Genomic DNA, 8821 nt, shown 5'->3' with positions numbered 1-8821 from the left:
TGAATATAGAGGGGATTTGCTCTGCTACATCACTCACTTGTGTGAGTGAAGGAAGGATAATACTTAACAAATATTTCCTTGCTATTATTCTAAACATCCCCACAATGCTCAGGTTGTAGAGATGTGTAATTAAAACCATATATCCTAAAGATACCACTGTCTCCACTGACCTTCGTTCCAGGGAGTTGGATCCTGGATAAGTTTTTAATGTTTGATGTTTTATTGCTTGATGATGATGATGTTGGTGGGGTATAAATAAATAAATAATAATAATAATAATTAGTTCCTGGAACCCCTGGAGTCTCTCATCGCTCAAAGATTGGGGTGGCATCATGTAACTTCACTTTTGCTTCTGTTTGATGAAGTTTATGCCATAATAAAATCTGTTAGTTTTTCAGGCACCCTGCAAAATGCTTCATTGATTTCACTGCAGCAGACTAGAACAGGGCTGTCCACCTGGGATTCTTTTTTTGAAGTGTGATTATAGGCATATTAGGAATTACTTCTCCTTCTGTTTCCTCTGCTAAAACTTAAAAGCACATCCTTATTTGGATTCTCTCCCCCCCCCCCCCCCAGTAAAACGAGTGGCAATTTGCAGTAACCCTGCCCACCTCTTGCTTATTTCAATAGCGCTTGTGTAAGGGAATCTATCAGGATACTGTGTCCTTCAGTGGTCATCTATCGAATGCAGTAGCTGGAAATGTAGATTGCCGCCAGTGTTGTGCAACCTGAGGAAGACGAAGATCCTAGCATCTCTTTCTGCCCACCCTGAATCCTGCCAAAGGCAGCAGGAAATAATGGAAATGCTTCAGTCAGAGCCACAGAGAAGATGCATACAAAGCCAATGTGATGCCTCAGACGGGCTGGTTTTGTTTGAAGAGTTTCATCTGTCTCAATTCAGTTCTTCCAGATGTCACCCCAATACTTTATTCACTGCTACAAATCACACAAACAAATGAAAAATTAAAACTATTGTTATCCAGATAATCCATCAGGGGGCTGCTTCCCCCTCCACATTCTTTGCATATTTATAATGCCTCTGTAGGCAGAATGTCCAATTAGAACAGATGGTTGATGGGTTGCATTGACTTACCTATCCAGAGAAACTGGGCAGGTAGCCACAGAGACTTGATGAATGTATTCCAGAGTTGTATTTTTAAATGTGGATTTTAACCCATATGATGCTATGGTTGCCGACCAACCAACCAGAAATATCCACATCTATCCATCTATATCCCAGCCTGCTTTGCATGCCCTTGCCAGCAGTGTGAGTGGTGAGGCTGTTCAATTGCAAAATAAACAAATCTGTGCACCTCTGGTGAATAGACAGCTTTTGGGCTAGACTTCACCCACTCAAATCCACAAAACTCCTTCTGGGAACCACTCCTGGCTCCAGCCCTGGAAAAGAGGACTCCACCCCAACCCAGATGGTACAAGAGTGCTTTACTGAACTATTTCCCCCAAAGAGCTGCCAACCTTGTCCTAAGCCCAGCAGCTGTAGAAGGACAACATGTAAAAATGGTGATCCATCGTTTGAAGGACTTGAATATGAAACAGAATCACAGAATTGTAGTGTTAGAAGGGTCATCTAGTGCAACCTCCTGCAATGCAGGAATCACACCTAAAGAGTCCTGGACAGGTGGCCACACAACCTCTGTTAGAAAACTTCCAGTGAAGGAGAGTCCACCACTTTCCAATGCTGTGTGTTCCACTTCAAAAAGCTCCTGCCATCTGAAAGTTCTTCCTGATGTTCAGTTGGAATCTCCTTTCTTGTAACTTGAATCCATTGGTTCAGGTTTCAGCCTCTGGAGCAGAAGAAAACAAGCCTGCTCCCTCTTCCATGTGACAACCCTTTAGATAGTTGAATATGACTCTCATATAATCTCTCACTCTTCTCTTTTCCAGGCTGAACATATCCAGCTCCACCAAGCATTCATCATAAGGCTTTGCTTCTGGATCCTTAATCCTCTTGGTTGCCCACATCTTCACATGGGCTCTGGAAGAGAATCCCAGGGCCCTAATCTCAGAGAATGATAGTTGATATCAGATTTCCCCTCCCTGTCCCCACAGCAGCCCTGATTTTCCCAATGGCCGAGCTCTGATGGTGGAGCAGAAACACGTTTATCTCAGGGAAAGACCAGGGAAAGGTCTTGGGTGCAAAGTATCCATCAGGGTTAGTAACCACTGAGTTTCTGTATCTTCCATGAATTTGTCTACTCTTCTTTTTAGATTCATAAGATTGCTCTGTCTTTGTGTTGCCATCCATACTGCGTGTGGGTTTTTTTTTTGCTGTTTGTGGTTTGTTTTCTTATTGATTTGTAAAACTTAATTTAAAAACGAAAAACCCAGCTTTGGGTGGGGGCAGTGGAACATGCTGCTCCCTAGTAACAGCCTTGTGTAAACCCTGGCTTTCCCCCTTGTTTTCTATGGGCAGGCATCACTTCTATTCTGGGGGAGAGAAAAAATGCAAGCTGGACAGATTTTGTGAGGTAAGCCTACAGCTGAAACACAGAATATCCACTGAGATTAAACGGGAAATGGAAATGCAGAGGGAACGGAGTTATTGCTTTACCATGTTATTATGAAATTGTTTTGTAGTGTTGACTTTGAAATACTTTCCTGTTTCCTTTGTTGTAAGCTACTTTGAGAATGATTTTTGTGTGTGTGGAAAAGTGGCATACAAATAATGGATGAATGCGGCTAGCTGAAACCCCTGGGTATTTATAGTATTTCCTGCTATATTCCCCTCCTATTGAGGAAAGGCAGGATCTCTCAGTAGTACAACATCGGCACTGTGTGCAGAAGGACCCAGGCTCAATCTCCAGGCAGGGCTCGGGGAGACCCCCTCTCTGAAATCCTAAATAGCTATTGCTAGTCAGAGTAGACAGTGCTGAACAATGGTCTGACTCAGTATAAGGCAGCTTCTTATGTTCCTATTGCTACAGTAAAAAACTCTGATTTAGGGCTGATAGCTATGCCCTTTAGCACTAAATAATATAGAGGTTTGAGGCTTCAGGATGAGTGTCCTCTGCAAGCTCCAAACAGTCTTACAGGACCCCTATTCCAAGCTGGCTGGAACATGGAATGAGCCCTCGTGTGATGTTTGCACCAATAATATAATAACATAAATGTTTCAAAGTTATTTCAAATATGCAACAGACAAGGCCTGCCATTTAAAAAAAGGTCTTGAAGATCCCCAGCTCAAAATAAACCCCTCACCTTGACTTGACATTAGACTTATTTCCAGAAATCTAATGTATTAATTGCTGAAAGTTACCTCCTGCTCTCTGTTTTGTCCCTCGTGATCTCTCAACCCTTCACAATTTTGTACCAGTTTTGAAATTAAAATGGCACCAGAATTAAATCTATTTGCCTGAAGATAATGAAGCCCTGGTATATGTGTGACTGTATGTGTCCGTTTACGTATGATTTATGGGTTTTTCCTCAAACAAAAACGTCTTTCGAACAATTGAATTTCTCTTTTGTCTTCTGTATTTAATTTTCCTGTTAAACTTAAAAATTTAAATAATAAAATGATTTACAATGTACGACAACAGAGGCCCACATTATTCCGCTCATGGTCCTGTCTAATTTAAATTCTTTCAGCACACTTTGCAAGAGCTGATTTAAAATGAAAGGGCAGAGAAAATAGACCAGCGCTACAATTGACAAAGGGGAATTTGCATTAAGGTTGGAAGTCCCCTGGGTCTGCAAACAAGAAAAGAGAGAAAAAAAGATGATGAACTAAAATGAGAACTAATTTTCTTATTGTAGCTTCGGGGTCTTGGGATGGGGGATATTAGCAAACACATTTCTGCATAGAAATTGGGTATCTGGTCATCTGGCAGCTGAAACAAGCAAGGAAGCCATGGCTTAATTTGACTCAGGGCTTTCCCTGGTACCTATTTCCAGCACTAACGATTAGCTAAAAATAATAAGGAAGACAGTATAGTCGTACCTTGGATGCCGAACAGAATCCGTTCGACTTCCAAAACGTTCGGAAACATTTCAAAAATAGTTCTCAAACTGTAACAGTCACTTCTGGGTTTGCGGCTTTCGGGAGCCAAAACGTTCTGGAACTAAGCTGTTCGGAAACCAAGGTATGATTGTATATCCCAGAGTGTGTACAAAGTAACATGTACTTTGTGGAGAAAAGCCCTGATCTCTTGCCCTTCATTTCACCTGAGTGAGCCACATATGTTCTTCTGCTGAGCTCCAAGAGCCACAAGCATAGCTGCATCTGCATCAAGAAGTCCTGGTGATAATTGATACTGAGATCAAGGCCACTGAGTGCTGGATCAGGGCCCCCAGCAAGGGCGGACCGGCTAAAAATCTTTACATAGGATATTTATTTATTTCATAGAATTTATATGGCACTTGATTGTAAAAAGTGGTTTACAAAAGATAAAAGAGTGCAGAAGCATCATAGCCAGACACTGGAGAGACCTGTCGGGAGTTAAGCACAGACCAATGGTATCAAATAGTATGGGAAACAGCCTTATTAGAAAAACTAACCAACAAACTGAAACCGACACAGGGACAAATAGAAGAAGATGCCTTGACCCCAATATGGTTACCCTTTATCACATACACAGACCAACAAGACAACAACAAGAACCCGCCAACAGTATTCAAATCAATCTGGCTAACCTGATCCAAAATCTGGCTAACCTGATCCTGTCTTGGTAGCAGAACAGCAACCAGTGCAGATCTCTGAGCCGAGGTGTTATATGCTGACAAGTCCTTCTTCTCAGCAGTAATCATGCTGTGGCATTGTGCTTTAACTACAGCTTTTGGATCAAGTACGAGAGACGCCCAGTTAGAGCGCATTGCAGTACAATGGTACCTCGGGTTACAGACACTTCAGGTTACATACGCTTCAGGTTACAGACTCCGCTAACCCAGAAATAGTACCTGGGGTTAAGAACTTTGCTTTAAGATGAGCACAGAAATCGTGCTCTGGCAGTATGGCGGCAGCGGGAGGCCCCATTAGGTAAAGTGGTACCTCAGGTTAAGAACAGTTTCAGGTTAAGAACGGACCCCCATAACGAATTAAGTTCTTAACCCGAGGTACCACTGTAATCCAGTCTTGAAGTAAGTAACACATGAATTACTGTTGCAAGGCTCTCCTGTTCCAGGAATGGGCATAGCTGTCGAATCAGTCCCAGTTGGTAAAAGGCAATTCTAGCCATGGAGTCTCCAGTGACGGAGCTGAATCCAGAAGCATCTGCACATTGTGAACCTGCTCCTTTGGTGCAACCCTATCCATGGTAAACAACTGACCAATTTCTCAGACGTGGGAACTATTCATCCCCCAGTGCCTTCATCTTGCCAGTATTCAAGCTCAGCTCCCCCCCCCCCCATCCTTTTCACCACTGCATCCAGGCAATGGCCCAGGACTGTGTGTCCTCTTCTGATTCAGATGCTAAGGAAAAACAGAGCTGAGTGTCATCAGCATATTGATGGCACCTTGTCCCGATACTCCTAATGACCACTCCCAATGACTTCATGTAGATGTAGATAGCATTGGAGATAAGCTAGTCCCCTGTGGCATCCTATAATGTAGTCTTCAGGGGAGTGAAAGGCACTCGCCCAATGCTCCTGGAGGAGACTGCTTTTAGACTGGCTGTCACATGAGAGCAGCACCCAATGAGCTAAAGCTGTGGTGGGCGAGAAGAGCGTAGCAGACTTGGAGCTGCAGCCCATCTTGCTGGCACAAATCTCACTTGAAACATACAAGCCCCCTTCGTGGAAGAGAAAATCTAACCGCAGGCAGGAGCAAAAAAGGTCAATGGGAATATTAATTGGATATTATTTCATAGTAGGATTTATGCTTAAAATATACCTTTAGCTGGAAGATCTCACTCAATGGCCTGCTGTGTGTCCCCCCTCAAGCCCTGCCCCCCCCAACCAGGCACCAGCATTCTGTCGGTTTTATAGGCATAATTCTTTTCTTTTATGGAGAATCCATTTTAATCTATTTTATTTTTAATGCCACCCCACTGAATGCATAAATCCATTTAAATGTCAGATTAAACAACAGTTGCGCAAACCCTGCAGGATGTTCAGACAGCAACATTATTTTAAAAGAGGAGGCTTGGCGAGATGCGAAGAGGTTGTGCTTCCTATATGGATGGGATCAAAAGGAGATTTTCTTTCCTGATCGTTGAGCAGAGCATGTTGAGTCAGGTGTATTTGGACAGTATTTGTTGAAGGAGCACTTGGCACTTCATGAGATACCTTATCAGAAAGATAAACACTCTGCAGGAGAAGAGATCACATACAGCCAAGAAAAAAAGAGAAAAGAGAAAGCTGGAAAAAGCAACTTGCGTGCAGGGGGTGGACACTTGTACAGCCTTCCTCACTAAGCGAGATCAGCCCTTTCCCAACATGACGTCAAGCCCTTTCCTTCTCCTTCCTCACTAATAAATGTCCAGTCTTGTTAAGAAGATAAGAAGAGTCCTTATATGGGATTGGCAGAAATGACCGGCAGAATCCGAGACCAGGGAGAAGAGTCGGCGGAAGAAGAATAGAAGAAATTTAAAGACTACCTACAGAAATATTGTAAAATTAATGAATGTTAGAATGATGTTGGATAGAAATTGGTTTCCAGCTGTAATGCTTTAAGGGAATATGAGAAACAGGCTTAGAAACAGGTTAAAACTTAATGGCAAGGATTTGCTGAACTAATAATTTGAATCGGAATACAAAAAAGGGAGGTATGAGGAGGTCCGGGAAATATGTTAAAGGAAAATGAGAAATGGAAAATCTGCATGTTTTTTTTTAATTATTTTTACTTTTGTATTTTTTTTACTATTTTTTATTTTTTATTTTCTTTTTACCTTTATTGTATTATTATTAAAAACCTTAATAAATATTCTATAAAAAAAGAAGATAAGAAGAGTCCTGTTGGACCAGGCCAATGGCCCATCTAGTCCAGCATCCTGTTCTCACAGTGGCTAACCTCTATTGTATTTTGTTTATATAGGACAGTGGCAAAGTGTGAGTTGCCAGTGCTCAGGGTAAGGCAAGTATTGTGCCCCCTAACCTGTGGAGAGAAGCAATCCTGCGTCACAGACAGGATAAAGTCTGGGGAGCCCACCATGCAAGCGTTGGTCCCTACTCTGCTCTTCAGGGTTTGGGGGTATCTAGGATCAACCACTGACATCACAGTTTATGGTGAGCACAGAGTAATCCTTCAGAAAGGAAAAGTGCTTTGATTATGCTTTCCTTTTATCAGCATGCGCTCTGCACAAGCTCTGTGGCTCCTTCCTATTTGCACATGCGAGAAGAGCCCCACGCTTGGAGAAAAAGGTGGCAGCAGATTTGGTTTTGGAGAGTGGTGCATGGCAGCGGAGTTCCCTCCTTTGGGGGACTCAACTTTCTCCATTTCTCCATTTGGAAAACTGTCCATTTATTCCTACTCTCTGTTTCCTGCTACTTAACCAATTCCTGATCCTAACCAACTTATTCTGTGACTGTTAAGCTTACTCAGGAGTCTTTGGAGAGGGTGTCACGAATTCCTCGCGGCGCTTTTAGCAGAACGCTCAGAGTCCCAGGTTCTTTAGTGCAGTATTGTTTAATGTGAGCTAAATATATATACAAATATTTACAGAAGCAATTCAGACAGAGTACCTGCACCTTGAGGCAAAAGAAGACTCCACACTCATCTACACCACTCCACCACACCACCACCATTACTGTAGAACAGGCTCTACCTTTAAACCGGTGACAGCCAATCACATTACTGCTGAGTCATTCCACAGAGAGTATTGCATCAGCCTGTTGCAAACTGAAGCCTGCAGACTTACTTACACAGCATCCTGTGAATCCCAACAGAGGGACCCTGTGGAAAGCATTTTGAAAGCCCAAGTACACTATGTCAACCAGATCACCCCAGTTTATATATGTGTTGCCACTCTCCAATAACTCCAATAGGTTTGTGACATAGGACTTACATTTGTAGAAGCCATGCTGGTTCTTTTTTTAGCAAGGCTTGTTTTTCTATATGCTTTGTTATTTTATCTTTAACAATACTTTCCACCAGATTTCTTGGGACAGACCTTAAGATAACCAGCCTGTAATTTCCAGGATCCCTCCTAGATCCCTTCTGATTGTTTTTTTAAATGGTGATGCATTGGCCACTTTCCAGTCCTTGGGTGCAGCATAATGGCTGATACAGCAGTTTCACATTTGAATGCTATAAAAAATGGGCTTGTTGATTTGCCAGTTTTTTATTTGTCAGTAAGGCCTGGAACTTTGTCTCTTGCCACCACTCTTGCCTCAGTTCCTTTGCTTCCTCCCAAAGCAAGTTCTGCTCTTGTTCTGCTTGAACCTCCTTTGCTAAGGCCAACCATTTTCCCATTACTAAGTTCAGCTCATAGGTCTCCTTTCCCACTCAGGAAGTTTAGTCCCCTTTTTCTTCAGTTAAGAGTGAAGTAGAAATAGAGGTGATGCTACTTCAAGTGAGTGGGAAGGAGAGAAAAAAGACAAAAGCTATTTCTGTTGAGGACTTCTCAGAAAGATGGGCTGAAGCCACTTCTTGTGAGGCCAGAGGAGAAAGACAAGTGTGACTACCTCAACATAAAAGGGATATTATTTTAATGGTGAGTTCATTGGAAATTTCATATTTTACATAAAAAAGCATTTGATGCAATAGGTGAGCGCAAAAAAACATTCAATTCAGCCGAACTGGACGTCTGATTGAATGCCAACAAGACTGAAACCGGAATGAATCAGTTGCTCAGCCCATCCCTAAAATACAGGGGAAGCTTCTTCTTGCGAAGGTGAAGCAGAAACACTGGCTGAAGCCAGTTCAGAA

This window comes from Podarcis gaigeae, assembly GCF_964106915.1.
Source record: "Podarcis gaigeae genome assembly, chromosome: 8".
Lineage (NCBI taxonomy): Eukaryota > Metazoa > Chordata > Lepidosauria > Squamata > Lacertidae > Podarcis > Podarcis gaigeae.
Note: the sequence above shows the minus strand (reverse complement) of the source record.